This window comes from Antechinus flavipes, chromosome 3 (assembly GCF_016432865.1).
Source record: "Antechinus flavipes isolate AdamAnt ecotype Samford, QLD, Australia chromosome 3, AdamAnt_v2, whole genome shotgun sequence".
In the NCBI taxonomy this organism is placed as follows: domain Eukaryota; kingdom Metazoa; phylum Chordata; class Mammalia; order Dasyuromorphia; family Dasyuridae; genus Antechinus; species Antechinus flavipes.
In genome coordinates, this window is record NC_067400.1 from 99,130,085 (window position 1) to 99,146,340 (window position 16,256).

Genomic DNA, 16,256 nt, shown 5'->3' on the forward strand with positions numbered 1-16,256 from the left:
GTAATTATGAAGGGATGTTATTGTTCTCTAAGAAGTGATGAGCAGTATGCTATCAGAAAAAGCTGGAAATTCTTCCTTTAGATCAAGCAAATGAAATGTACAGTATACATAGCAATCACAAAGTTGAAGGATGATCAGCTGTGAATTACTTTGCTACTCTCAGCAATACAATGATCCAATACTACTCTGAAAGGCTTTTGATGAAAAAAATATACTATCCATACTTAAGGAAAGAATTGTTTGTTCCTGAATCCAGAGTGAAGCATATTTTCTTTTTACTTTTCTTTTCTTGAGGGTTTTTTTTTTTTTTGAAAGGTGTAGGGAGATCTAAGTTTTCTTTGGTAACTTGACTTTTATGAAAATATTTTGGACAACTTCACATGGCTGTTCTCAATAGGAGAGGTGTTGTGGGGAGTAAGGGAGAGAATATGGAACTCAAAACTTAAAAAATGCAAAAATAGTTTTAAATATAATTGGGAGAAATAGTAAAGTATAAAAAGGAAAAGACATACTATTCTCCTCTTCTGAGAATAGTATGGTTTACTTAGAGAATCCTATGAAATCAGCAAAGTTGCAGGCTACAAAATAAAGCATCAAAAATCAGCAGTCTTCTTATATCATAATAACAAAGCATAGTAACAAGCAAAATAAATAAATAAAAGAAAGGAAAATAGCATTCCAAAGTATTAAAAATATTTCAGTATTAATTTATGAAACTACACAAAACATATATTTAATTGAAAAGTATCCATTAAAAATTTTTTTTAAAAAGCTTAAAACAGCCAGAGAAATATTCAAAGTTAATAAGGTTATATTAAAAGTGGCAATACTATCAATATAAGTTATAATTCAATTGTCATACCAATCAACATTCTAAAGGAATACTATATAGAACTTAATGATAAATTTCATTTGAAAAAACACAATAGAATATCAAGAAAAGAATTCAGAGATGATTATACATGATAACAGGACTATTGTAAAGTTGATGTACTGTGAAAGACTTAGGTACTCTGATCAAGATAATGATCCTACACCATTCCAAAGGAACCATAATGAAAAATACTATCTACCTCCAGAGAGAGAACTGAAGAATTCATTGCATATTGAAGCATGCCTTTTTCACTTGACAAATTTTTCTGGTTTTAATTTTTTACATGTTTCCTTTTGTAATCTCACTAACAGAAAAAAACATATTTTGGATGATTACATACAATTAATATCAAATTTCTTGCTTTCTCAGAGAGAGGGAGAAAGATTCAAGGAAAAAAAATTGGAATTCAGGGTTTTTTTTAAATCTATTGTTAAAATTTTGCTTCAATTTGGAAATTTTAATAAAATGAATTAAATATTTAAAAATAAGAGCTTTTTTAATATGCAAAGGCAATTTTCAATATTCACTCTGGAAAAACCTTGTGTTCCAATTTTTTTCTCCATCTTTTCTCATTTTTTCCTCCCCTACCCAGTAAGTAATCCAATAATGGTTAAACATGTTGTAATGGTATTTATAGCATCTATTTAGTGTTTCAAATATAAAAATATAAATGAAACATTTTGAAAACATCAAAAACTATGCAAATGTCCTTTTTTTTATTAAAACTTTTTATTGACAGAACATACACATGGGTAATTTTTTACAACATTATCCCTTGCACTCAAGTCTCTTCTGACTTTTCCCTTCCCTACCTCCACTCCCTCTCCTAGATGGCAAGCATAGTATATCCTAGATACAATGTATATGTGCAGAACCATACAGTTTTCTTGTTGCACAAGAAAAATTGGATTCAGAAGGTAAAAAATGACTTGGGAAGAAAAACAAAAATGCAAGTAGTCCACATTCATTTCCCAGTGTTCCTTCTCTGGGTGTAGCTGATTCTGTCCATCTTTGATCAATTGGAACTGAATTAGACCTTCTCTTTGTTGAAGATATCCACTTCCATCAGAATATATCCTCATACAGTATTGTTGTTGAAGTGTATAATGATCTCCTGGTCCAGCTCATTTCACTCAGCATCAGTTCATGTAAGCCTTTCCTCTCTGTATTCATTCTGCTGGTCATTTCTTACAGAACAATAATATTCCATAACATTCATGTAACACAATTTACCCAACCATTCTCCAATTGATGGGCATCCACTCACTTTTCAATTTCTAGCCACTACAAAAAGGGCTGCCACAAACATTTTTGCACATACAGGTCCCTTTTCCTTCTTTAGTATCTCTTTGGGATATAAGCCCAGTGATAACATTCCTGGATCAAAGGGTATGCACAGTTTGATAACTTTTGGGGCATAATTCCAGATTGCTCTCCAGAATGGTTAGATTCATTCACAACTCCACCAATAATGCATCAGTGCCCCAGTTTTCCCAGATCCCCTCCAACAATCACCATTATTTTTTCCTGTCATCTTAGCTAATCTGGCAGGTATGTAGTGGTATCTCAGAATTGTCTTAACTTGCATTTCTCTGATCAATGGTAATTTGGAACATCCTTTACATAAGTAGAAATAATTTCAATTTCATCATCTGGAAATTGTCTGTTCATATCCTTTGATCATTTACCAATTGGATTGATTTCTTATAAATTAGAGTCAATTCTCTATATATATTAGAAATGAGGCCTTTATCAGAACCTTTAACTGTAAAAATGTTTTCCCAGTTTATTGCTTCCCTTCTAATCTTGTTTGCATTAGTTTTGTTTGTACAAAGACTTTTTAATTTGATATAATCAAAATTTTCTATTTTGTGATCAATGATGATCTAGAAGTTCTTCTTTGGTCACAAATTCTTTCCTCCTCCATAAATATGAGAGGTAAACTATCCTATGTTCCTATAATTTATTTATAATCTCATTCTTTATGCCTAAATCATGAACCCATTTTGATCTACCCATTTGGGTCCCATTTGGGTCCCATTGATGGACCCATTTTGGTATACGGTGTTAAGTGTGGGTCCATGCCTAGTTTCTGCCATACTAATTTCCAGCTTTCCCAGCAGTTTTTACCAAATAATGAATTCTTATCCCAAAAATTGGGATCGTTGGGTGTGTCAAACACTAGATTGCTATAGTTATTGACTTTGTTCTGTGAACCTAATCTTTTCCACTGATCAACTAATCTCTTTCTTAGCCAATATGAAATGGTTTTGGTGAGTGCTGCTTTATAATATAATTTTAGATTAGGTACAGCTAGGCCACCTTCATTTGATTTTTTTTTTTATTAGTTCCCTTGAAATTCTTGACCTTTTGTTCTTCCATATGAATTTTGTTATTTTTTTCTAAGTCATTAAAATAGTTTCTTGGGAGTCTGATTGGTATAGCATTAAATAAATAGATTAGTCTAGGTAGTATTGTCATCTTTATTATATTCACTTGGCTTATCCAAGAGCACTTAATAGTTTTCCATTATTTAAATCTGACTTTATTTTTGTGGAAAGTTTTTTTCTTTTTAATTTTGCTCATATAGTTCCTGATTTTCCTTTGGTAGATAAATTTGCAAATATTTTATGCTATCAACAGTTATTTTGAATGGAATTTTTCCTTGTACCTCTCGGTGATGTATAAAAATCCTGGGAATTTATGTGGATTTATTTTGTATCCTGCAACTTTGCTAACGTTGTGAATTATTTCTAATAGCTTTCTAGTAGAATCTTTGGGGTTCTCTAAGTATACCATCATATTAATTGCAAAGAGTGATAATTTGGTTTCCTCATTACCTACTCTAATTCTTTTAATCTCTTTCTCAACTCTTATTGCCAAAGCTAGCATTTCTAATACAATATTAAATAATAATGGTGATAGTGGGCAACCTTGCTTCACTTCTGATCTTATTAAGAATGGTTCCAGTTTATCCCCATTACAGATGATGCTTACTGACAGTTTTAAATAGATGCCCCTGACTATTTTAAGGAAAAGTCCATTTATTCCTATATTCTCAAGTGTTTTTATAAGGAATAGATGGTGGATTTTATCAAATAATTTTTCTGCATCTATTGAGATTATCATATGGTTTTTGTTAATTTGGTTATTGATATAGTCAATTATGCTAGTAGTTTTCCTAATATTGAATCAGCCCTGCATTCCTGGTATAAATCCTACTTCTTCATAGTGTATTATCCTGGGGATGATTTTTTGTAATCTTTTTGCTAAAATACTATGTGCCATACTCAAAGTCTCTAGGGTTTGTAGTTACAAAGGTAAAAAGAAAAATAATAGTAATAATAATAATAATATTTTTAAATAGCATAATGATATTGCTAATATTACTAATAGTTTGGATTTATATAATGTCAATGCTTGCAAAACACTTTATGTCAGTACATTGGAAATTCTCTACAATCCTATGAAATAACTGTTATTGTTATTCCTGTTTTACAATAAAGAAGCATAAATGATGAGAAAAGATTTGTGTTAAACATTCTATAAAGCTTAAAGGGACCTGTAATCTCATCTATTCAAGAGTTCCCTCCAAAGATACAGATTTCAATCCATTCATAGCTTTCCATTCTACGTGTGTCTTTTGTCCATGTTCTCCCAAAGCTTCATTATACCAAGCATACTTTCTTGCAAAGTCTTGAGATAATTAGGATAGATGTTTGGTTTTTCAACAAAGCAGAATGTTTGTGTGAAGAAAGGCAATGGACACTTAAGAATAGTGTCATTCAATGTAAATTCAAAGTTATTTTGTGAAGAAATGAACTAGAAATTCAGGAAAAGTTTCACATTAACATGTGCCAAACCTTGATGAAAACCAGGGATTCTTAGGGTTGGAGATAAAGAGGAAGTATCTTAAAGGAATCATATACTGATAGTGCCAAGGCATAGAGATTAGAGATAGGGTATCACATATGAGGAATAGAAAGAAAAGAAATCCAGTTTAATTGAACTGTAATGTGAGTGAAGAGAAGTAATATGGAGTTAATTGTGTTGGGGATGGTTTGGGAAATGGGGAAACAAGTTATAGACATTAATTAAGGGGCTATCATAATTTCTTTAAAATAATTGATGGAGTATCTACTTGAACTAGGGTTTTTAAAAAATAAAGTTTGGTTCAGATATGATCAATGTTATGAATTTATAAACAATAATATCTGGCAACCATGGATTTGATAAGATAGGTATAATGAGGATTTAAGAAGAAGAATATTGTTACAAACCTGAAAGAATGAAAAGATGTTGTAACCCTCAATAGAAATAGTGAAATTCAGAAAAGAGGGTTTTCTTTTTTTTGTGGGGGGCGGAAATAATGAGTTTGGTTTTTGATATATTGAAATGAAACTCTATACATCATCTAATCTGAACTGTCCAAAAGATTATTGATGATGTGGAAGTAGAGTTCAGAAGAGAGAAGAACAAAATACAGAGACCTGGGGGTCATCTGTATAGGAATTATAATTAGTTCTTATTAATGAGAGATTTTATATATATATATATATATATATATATATATATATATATATATATATATATATATATGAAGAGAGAGAGACAGAGACAGAGACAGAGAGACAGAGAGACAGAGAGAGAGAGAGAGAGAGACAGAGACAGAGAGACAGAGAGAGAGAGAGGAAAAGCCCTAAAATGGAGTATTGGGGTCCTCTATAGGTGGGTTGTATTAAGGAAAATGGACAAGCAAAAAAAATTAGAAAGAACAGTCTCAGTAGTATCAAATATTACATAGAGGTGAACAAATTTGAATATTTAGAAAAGACAAAACGATTTGGCAATGAAGTTATCACTGGAAACTTTGAAGGAGCAACTGGAAATCAGGTTGCAAAGGGCTATGAAGTGAATGTGATAAAAGTGGAAGTAACAAACATAAGAGATGGAATGATTAGCTGCATAAGAAGACAACTAAGATACAATAGTGTCATTGAAGCAAACAAAGTAAAATATTCAGAGATAAGTTTATCAAGGAGGTGGTCAAAAGCAGTAGTGTAAAATGCTTAGGAAAAATCATGGAGAATGGAAATAGACAATAAACATGCTAACTTACATGTATATCTCTATAATAGATACTTTATAATATGAGAAATGCAGATGTTTTATACATATATGTGCGTGTGTGTGTATGTGTAACATATAGAACAGATGTCTGAACTAAATTGACAGTTTTTTTGGTGACGATGACTAAAGGGCAAGAGAAATTAACCATTGGTTAAGGAAGTCAGGTTTCTGGGCAATGAGAAGTTGATGTACTCATAGGAAATAAAGTCAGTAAGCATAGGCAATTCTTTCTAGAAGTTTAGAAGAGAAGAAGATGAGAGATACTGGATGACAGCTTTAAGGTATTTGAAAATATCCTTTTCAATCCAACTCTTCATGATGCCATTTGGGATTTTTTGAGTAAAGATATTGGAATAGTTTATCATTGTCTTGTCCATCTCAATGTACATTGAGAAAGAATTGAGGCAAAGTAGTTTCAGTGGCTAGTCAAGGGTAAGATGACAAAAAGATGCCTGAGGTCAGATTTGAACTCAGAAAGACAAATCTTCTTGACTTCAGGCACAGCACTCTATGTACCTCACCACGCAGCTTAAAATGATAGATAAAATGATAGGTTGTTTATTGGATTTGGTTGAGGATTTTGTTTGTTTTAAAGATGAGAGCCTTGGTTCTCTTTTTTTATAGTAAAGAATTCAATGGAGGGGAAAGTAATAAAAATGTAATTCATCTCACTCTGTATTCAAAATGGTCTCTATTCTGTTTCTTGAACATGGTAATTCACCTCCATCATTTATGTATCTGCATAACCTCTCTTTTGTCTATATTGTTCTTATTTTACCTGCTTCTTAGAATTCCTAACTCTTTTAAAATTTCTATTTATGTATCTTCTAGAGGCATGACATAGTCCTCTACCTTTCACAAAAATGTACTTTAGGTTTTCTGTGTATGAAATACTTATTTAGTTTTTGTGGACATATTATATCTCATCTTTGTCAGCTCCATTCTCAAGGTAAGATGCTAACTCTTTATGAGTTTGTTTCACTTGTTTTTATATTTTTTGTGCCTAGCACATTGTCTTCCATATTGGTTGATTATATGTTTGACAACTGTGTTGAAATGCTTAAGATTAGAAATTTGGAAGAGATAATAATAATAATTAGTATATAAAGAGATATTGAAGTCTGGAAGATGAAAGATGAGAAAGTTCAAATATATAGCCTCAATTTTCTGAGGCAAAATCATTTCTTTAATCTGAAGTAATACAGATATTCAAAACTTTAAAAGAAAGGAAAAACTGAAATAGCTTCTTTGTGGAAGACATTTGTGAGTCAGAGATGACTATAAAAAATTTTTTTTCAATAGAATTAATTTTTAGAAGTTCCAATTAGTATGGCCTTTATGGCTTCCACCAGCAGTATTTGGTGCCAAAGGAGTAGAAGTAAACAAGGCAATTGATAGATGTTCATGAGGTAGGGAACAATTGAAAAAAATCATATGTGAATATCATGAGATATTATTAAAACATAAGAATGCTGATGGATTCAGGAAAAAAAATGTGAGATTTGTATCAGATGATGCAAAGTGCAATGAGCAAATATAAGAAAATATAGATCATGAGCACAGATATTTCTAAGCATTCCAGAGTAAAAGAATTTATAATATATCAGAATTCAGATTTGTGCAATAACTAAACATACCTTCAGAAGATTAATATTGAAACATGCCTCCCACTCCTCAACAGAGAGAAACATAGGCTATGTCTGTTGGAATAATGTAATAAGGGGTCAAAACTAAGAAATAATGGAAGTAATATCAGGAATGGGTTATATACTGAACTAATAGAGTGAGATCACAGAATTAGAGGCAGTGATGAAAGTAAAGGAAAAAATCAGGTGGATTCAAACAGAGAAAAGAAACTGAGAATGAGAGGGATTCTGTGACTTGCCCATGATCATAATTGCTAGCAATTATCAGTGCAAAAATGTGAATCCAGATTTATTTACTGGAAATGGAATTGATTTCCTCCATATCATCTTGCCTTTTCATCAATGCAGTGACTAATCATGACTTCAGAAGACTGATGATGAAGCACCTCTCAGCAGAGACAGGATGGAGAAATGTATTTTAAGATGTAGCCAGTTCGTTGATTAGTTGTCTCTTCTTATAGAAGAGAGAGTACTCAGTGTTAGTGAATTTGCGAGTAGCAATGGGAGTCAAAGAGTAATGTATATCTTCCTTCTGTCTTTCTGAGTTATCATGGCTTAAAAGGAATAGTTGTTTGGAGAGAATGGCTAGGTTTGGGCTATCTTTAGATGAAAATAAAGGATCATTTTATGCCAGGAAATAGAAGCTCCCCCCCCCAAAAAAGTGAAGAGGTAGAGAAGTTTCTTTGGAAAAGAATGGGAATTTCATCTGGCAATATAAAAGTAGAGGAGTGAACAGAGAAAACTATATGGGAGAAATAATAGGATAATTGCCTAGTTGAGATGTTAATGATAAAAATCAGAGGAGTTGAAGGTAGGTTTCTTAGGCATAAAGTTGAAAAGAACCATGTAAAAAGAAGCTTATAGACAAATTTGACCCCCCTAAACTCTCATCCTACCACTGAGTTCTAAATAAAATACTGAAATGATGGTGCTTTTCCTAATATCATCCTTAAAGGCAGAATTCTGGCTTAGAAAAATGCAGCATGCAATTTAAAGTTCAACAAGTAGTTATTAAGTGCTTTCTACATTTAAGACAATTTGTTATTTTCTAAATATTATATGAGATGCAAGGGATACAAAGGCAAAAATAACCAGGTATTATTTCAAGAAATTTACAGTGTAAGCATCCTTTCCCCTCTCATATTAGCAGTGATGACTTCTTAAATGATACACTCTAGGCTCAGCACAATTTGAATTTGAACATTAAATATTATATTCAATATTCATATTAACTCTATGAATCAACTCTAGCTTTATCCTATATCTTAGAATTTAAGTAATATGGACATATTATCAAAATAAATGATCTTTTCCATTTAAGATAAAATTATCCCCATCGTTTGGATGGCAGCATAAAGACAAAAAAAGAAAAAAAGAAAAAAAGTCTTGGTTGTTGTTTTGTCTTGGATTATGTGTAGCCTAAAGCTTCAAAAAATTTCCAGAAATGGTATTACATTTTCTTGAGATATCAGCAGCAGACAGTTTAATACTTTACCAAATTTAAAAATAGGTCCTAAAGTAGGAGAAAGCTCTACTTTTTTGATTGATCCTTGTAAGGACCTCAATACAATTCAAACCCTAATTACAGAAAAAGCCAGGGAAGCTCAAATTCATGGAGCTGACCTAGCTCAGATAAGACCTGTGGTAATGGTTATTTCCCTTCTAATATCAACTAATTTTCCTTTTTCCCCAGAGATGCCACATATAAGATTGCCATACTCTCCCTGTAATACCCACTGGGATTCTGGACAACAAAAAGGATGAGAGAATTGCTTTTTGTCCCAGCTCTTTATTTTCTGTTCTTTACTTTATCAACTCCTTCAATGAATAAAGCTCTATGCAAATATCATCTTGGTACACATCATTCAGTTTGGGAAAAGAGTTTAGGGCCTCTCTGGAGAATCCATGTCAGGATGTTATCTTGTGATACAGCAAAATGGTTCAAATTCTTTCCTGTAATGTCTGCATTTTTCTATTCTTCTCCCTTTCAGTTACCTCCAAGACAGCAGGTCAATTCAACCCCATTTTATACTTGTCTTTTTTAAAAAGTGAATTGAATTTTCTTGACAGATGTCAGATGGAAAAACCCTAGAGACCAAAGTTTTCTATTTTACTTCAGTTCTGGCATAGACATCTGTTCCACATCCCCCTCCCTGTCCATATTCACGTACCACAACCCTGACCCAGAGAGCAGCTCCAGAAGGAAGCTAGTAATTCAGTCTACGGTCTATTAAATCCATGATTCTCCATCAGTCTGTCAACAAGGGTGTCACTAAATGCCATTAGCGATGATGTTTCTTGTGATGTTAATGTGTGTTCACTGTAAGTTGGAGTGAGACTGCCAACTCATTAAACAAAAAGCCCCCAAACAGTCATGCGAGTCTACAAACTTTGACATGTTCTTAAATGTGCTAAAAGCATATATTCCCTCCCCTTAGAACTAATGGAAAAGACAATAACCCCTCTCTTGTATTAGAACTGTTTTCCTTTACGTCTTATTGAATCACTTAGTTGAATTATCTTTGTATCAACAGTATCCATAGCCCTGCCCTCCCACCATCAAAAAGCTTATTTTTTAAAAGTCCAATAATTTACAGCCATGCATTTGAAAATGACTTTATCATGCTTTTAATTAGCACTAAAAAAAATTCTTATCAGCTCTAATCCTAGTCCTACACATGCACAGGTGGATTCTAGAGACTAGTTCTCTTAAAACTTAAAAACAGATCATTTTTTTTTATTCACCTAAGAGAGGTGACTGTTATCTATGACTGACTTTTGTATCCTTGTGTTAGCTGATCCAGCTTGTTTAGGTAGAGCGACAAATAAAAATACAGTATATTAAAAGGGGAAAAGTTCAGCTCCCTATTAGTCTTGTTTTCAGAATTACAGAATTATGGCTAATCATTAAAAGAGTAAATGAGACCTTACTGAAACAAATGAGTTTCTCTGATTAAAATGCCACATATGCATGGCACACTGAAAGATTGATGAGGGAAAAACGTGGTTTTTTTTTTTTTTTTTTTTTTTTTTTCCCACTCAGTCACACTACTGTCTGGTTGAGTTATCACTTGTAGTCTTGGGTAAAGAAGCAGTTAAATGTAAAAAGTTTAGGGTCAAGTGAAAGCTACCTCAATCTTTATGGGTAATTAGGTTGGATTATATAAGGCAAGTGTGAATTCATTAGGTACAATGAAAATACTAAGTGGTTACTAGACAATCATCTCTCTATACATTTCTTTCTACAGTTCATAATTCCTTATTAACCAGATAATTGTTTGCCAAGAGTAAGAAAGGAGCTATAAAAAAGAACCAGCAAAAAAAAAAAAAGTCATTATTCTGAAAGCATTGTGGATAGAGGATATAGTACTAGTCTGAGAATCAGGAAGACTCCTTTTTCTGAGTTCAAATCTGGCTTTAGACACTTACTATCTCTATGACTCCCTGCAAGTCATTTAACCTTGTTGCTAACTCAGGTCCTCTTGTATAAATGAGCTGGAGAAAACAGCAAACCATTCCAATATCTTTGCCAAGAAAACTCAAATGGAGTCACAAAGAGCTTGACATAACTGAAATGACTTAACAGGAACATGGTGAATATGTCTAGCCAGGTGTATATACTGGTAGATAGATCTATAGCTATATAATTTCTAGAAACCACAGAGAACAAAGAAAGAAAATAGCTCCCAGATGTGATAATGAAGGAATATTCTTGGGGGTCCAAGTTTCAATCATATCAATATCATTCAAAACAGTTTCACAACTTTTTAGAGTAAATTAATTAACAAGCATTTATTTATTAAGCACCTACTAATTACCAAGCATTCCACTAGATTCTCAAGATAAGAGGTTTTTTTAATTTGTTTTTTAAGGGTTAGAAATGAAGAAGAAAGAAGATGAGGAAAGGCAAAGGAGAATATTCCTGTCCTCAAGGAGTTTATTTCTATTTCATTAAAATTCAATTATTCCTGACAAGTGTCAGATCTTAACCTCTAACAAGCTTAAACCTCAATTTTAAGAAGCTAGCAAGAGTGAACAGAAGTAAGTATAGAATAAATATTGAGATTATAGAATTGGAAGGACTAGGGATTGGAAACACTAGAAGAGGGGAAAATCACTCTCTTGAGGAAAGTTAGAGAGAGCCAAAGACAAATGAGGGTCATCCAATCAAATACTGCAAACAAATATACAATATAAATATAATGAATTTGGCAAGATTCAATTTTAAAATGAACCCATTTTAAATCCCCTTAGTTAGACCTTACATCTTTCCTGTTTCCATGGTCCCCAGATAAAGTGTGTGTGTGTGTGTGTGTGTGTGTGTGTGTGTGTGTGTGTGATATGATCTTTAACATCTACATATGTTTTCATTACAGAAATTCATCATTGTTGAAGGTTGTGAAAAGCACATTTTTAGCCACTACAATGGATTTCAGAATCACAAGAATGAAGACAAAACACAAGCTATGAAGCACAAAGTGAGATATCATTAAATGCTAGGACTCTATGTTTTATTCAATCAGAATTTTTTTAAAAAGTATGTCCCATGCCATGGCATATGTTTATGTCTTTTTGGAGATGCTATGGGAAAGTAGCCAAGAGTAGTTCAAATTATTATTTGTTTTGTACTAAAAACAGTTTTTATAATAAGGCTCATGGTTTGTTTTTTGAACTACTGCCATCTCTGTTTTTAGTACAGAGATCTTGATTTTTCATTGATAATAAGATCTGCATTTCTCACTGAACCATAATTTAACTAGGTCCTCTCATTAGACACACACTCATGTGATCTAGCCAGTGAATAGGGAGAAACACAAATTACAAAATAAGGCAATATTAATGACTCAGTAATTGAAACAGTGGTTTGGGAGTTGAGCATCCTGGGCTCAGTTCACAAATTTGCCATGCAGCCTTCAATCTGAGAGCTTAAATTCGCATTGTCTAAGCTTTTTCATCAGTTGGAAGAGAAAAATAAATCAGTTCCTGATGCCAGGTCTTGCTCCAAGTTTGCATCGTGGCTCAATTTTTACTTTCAAGACCTGATATGAAAAGAAAACTGCTTGAGAATATTGCCAGACTGGTCCCTCACAAGGAATATGCCAAAACATTGCTTGCAAATAAACACACTCTTCTGCCAAAGTCTATTAAGATTATACTTATACGTCCTACATCTTCTCTGAATGGTTTTCACTTACCTACATACTTCTTGATCGATGAGGAAAACAAACTTCGGGGACATGTTAAGAATGATCCCCATATAGATTTTGTGCTGCAGAATAAATGCCTATTCACAGAGGGACTATTTGCAAGTGATCCATCGTCACTGGAGAAAAGCATAAAAGAGTCTATCTTGCCATTAAAACTCTGTCATAATGTGAGTGGTTGCTAATTGTATACACACAAATACAAATGTGCTGACAGCAAAACAGAATTTATTCAAGCATGGAATTGTTAACCACCATGCCAATAAAATCTATATATTATACATTTTTTAAGACTCACAAGCACAAAAAAATTAAAAAAAAAACAAGCAAAACACATAGTAGTATTATCTAAAACTTTTTACATTAAAAACACATTAGCACAATTAGGAGATGATGTAGGGTTAGAATGAACTTTTTAATATGTACCAATAACAAACAATATGAATCATTTGAAATGTGAGCAAACATAGTATGTAAGGCTTTATTTATAGGAAAGAAATTTACTCAGATAGTAACTTAACTCAGTCTATATATGATATCTGATCATATAGTTATTGAATTCTAGAACTGTACATGGCCTTAAAGGGCATCTAATCCAACCACCTACTGATAACTGACAATTGTTTGTTGCTGCATGTTATAAAGCCTTGAAAGATTCTGAAATAATTCCTGAGTTATGGTTTAAGGGCTATTTGTATGCCCATAGCTGTGAAAGCCATTTTATAATAAATAGATTTTATGACAAGATTTTTTACCTCCTCAAGATATCTGAAAGTTGCTTAAAAAATGAATTCCAATTAATCACTAAGAATTGAATGAGTGAATTAGTAAAAAAAAAAAAATGAGAGTTTCATAAATAAAGAGGGTAATGGATATTTCTGTTCTACAGTAATTGCATAGCTTCACTCTATACTATTCTATGCTATAGAAGAAGTATAGAAACTTAAATTTACTTTCATAATATGTTATCTTCATTTTCCCAGTTAGAAAGCTGAGTCACAAAAATAGAACATTTGACATTTTAGCCAATTCATTTTATGGAAAAGCTGAAACCAAAATGTGAGCTGCATCCTGCCTCTCAACCTGATCTCACACACACAAATACAGACAATATTCCATTACCATTGTTACAGAAGTAACAATGGGGCAACATTCATCCCAGCTTGTGCCTAGCATATACCTATTCATTCTTTCTTACCTATATTTCTATGATCTTAAAGAAATTACTGCCTTTGATTTAATTTTTAAAATTATCTCATTGTCTAAATAGAATCTGTCAGTCTAAAGATTCTAAGTAAATCATTACTCATATATCCTATTATAATCTACAATTCTAAGGCCCTCTATCTACTAGTACATTTCATCATACATTTCCAAATGTCTTAATAGCTGATATTAGGGTATGCTTTAACCTCCTAATCTATTTCTTGACTAATGCACATCTTAAATCCTAAATCCCATAATTATACCAGTATGATTCTCAAGCAGAATAAAATATAGTTAGAACTCATTCCAGAGACGCTACAAATAAATCACAGGTAAAAATAATGGGTAGCACACAGTGTAGAGCTCAGAGAAGCTGGGTAATAATTACTTTCAAAAATTTATTGAGGGCATAAAATATAGATATATGTATGAGAGTATGTATAGTTTAAAATCAATTTATATTGAATTTCCTAAGAAATAAATGATTTAAGTTTAAGGAAAAAAATACATTTTGTAACCAAAAGAAAATCTCGGACTTTTAATATGTCTAATATTTTATTAGACTCACAAATGACTTTCTCTGATGAAGTATAGCACAATGACCATACAAGAAACAGGTCATTTTTTTTTCTTTTCTCTTCTTCTATTAGGTACTATCAACCCCTCCCTTTCTTCTAAGCTAATTTAATATAGGCAAGACTTCCCTCTTGTGGCTGGATGGTGCCAGTTTATACCTTTTTTTCCCCTCAAAGGTGTTTTTTTTTTTTTTTGCATTTCAAAGAAGGAAGGAAAGGAAAAATAAAATAGACACCTGATAACAAATGGGGCATGGAAAGAAAGAGCTATAATTGACTAGTCACATTCCGGTGATATAAAACCTTAAATTATCCAAGTACATACATGTTACTTCTGGCAATATGCGATCTGAGACAATTCCATTAAGTGATGTGATCCTATAGATGGTCATGGTTCACTCTCTCATGGGCGGACAAGTTTCTAGAATGCTGCTATTTTCACACAGCATGCAAAATGCAGAATCCTTTCTCTCTGTGCTCATCAGATTTTTTTTTTTTTAGCAGTATTGCAAATGGAAAGATTTTAAAATACCATGAATTTTTAATAAAAAAAATCACTTTTGACTTGCAATATGACTAATTTTTTTTACTGAAACAAAGGCTTTATAAACTCTAAGTTGCCATATGTGTTCTGAAATGGAAAAGATTATTTTCACCCTGAGGTCATCAACTAGCATACAACAATCTAATTATGATGACAACATTCAGTAGGGTGAAATAGGGGGCAATAATATTTTACAAAATTTTAAATGATTCTCTATTTTAATAACTCTAAATAACTTTATAATTTTGAAAGCCAACATTCTAAGGATTCATAAAACAGAAAAAATAATGGATTAGCTAATATTATATATTAATCATTCATTCATTTAATCAAAAACAAATTATTAAGCATCTATGGGGGATACAAGGAAAATACAATACAGGCCCTGCCCACAACTGCATTTATGAGTTGAAAGAGATTTCTGATATCAACTTTTGTGAGTCTGACTTGAGGAAGAATACCCTTTAAAATATTTAGCAAGTTGCCATCTCTTTATTGCTTGAAAACTTGTGGTAAGGAAGTTTTCTCCTTCTTTCTCCTAAGCAGTTCATTCCATTTTCAGATAATTTAATTAAAGGATGATTTTACTTCAACTAAAAAGTGTGTTTTTGTGCTTATCCATTATTTCTAGTTTTCCATCTTTTTTCCAGGAACAAATGTTTAAATATACAAAAATGCTTCACTACCCTACACTCACACCCCTGATAAATTTTCCCTTTTACATGCAAAATATCCCCATTTTCAGAACTGGGCAAAGTACAGTGGGAATCTTATCTCTCTGTATTAGAATCTTATACTTCTTAATGTAGCTCAAGATCATATTAGGTTGTGGTTATTTGTCCTTGGTTTTGGCTTCTTCCTTATGTTGTTGATTCAGATTGAGTCTGAAATACAGTTTAAAAAAAAGGCCAAAAGTTCTTCAAAGAAGACACTTCCTCCATTTGATACTTGTAAAATTAACTTTTTAAACCCATCAATAAGAATTTGCATTTGCATTATCATTTCATAATATTAATTTTAATCCAGTGGTATATACTCTTGTCCAGTTAGATTCAGGCCTTTGTCTGTGATTCTTAA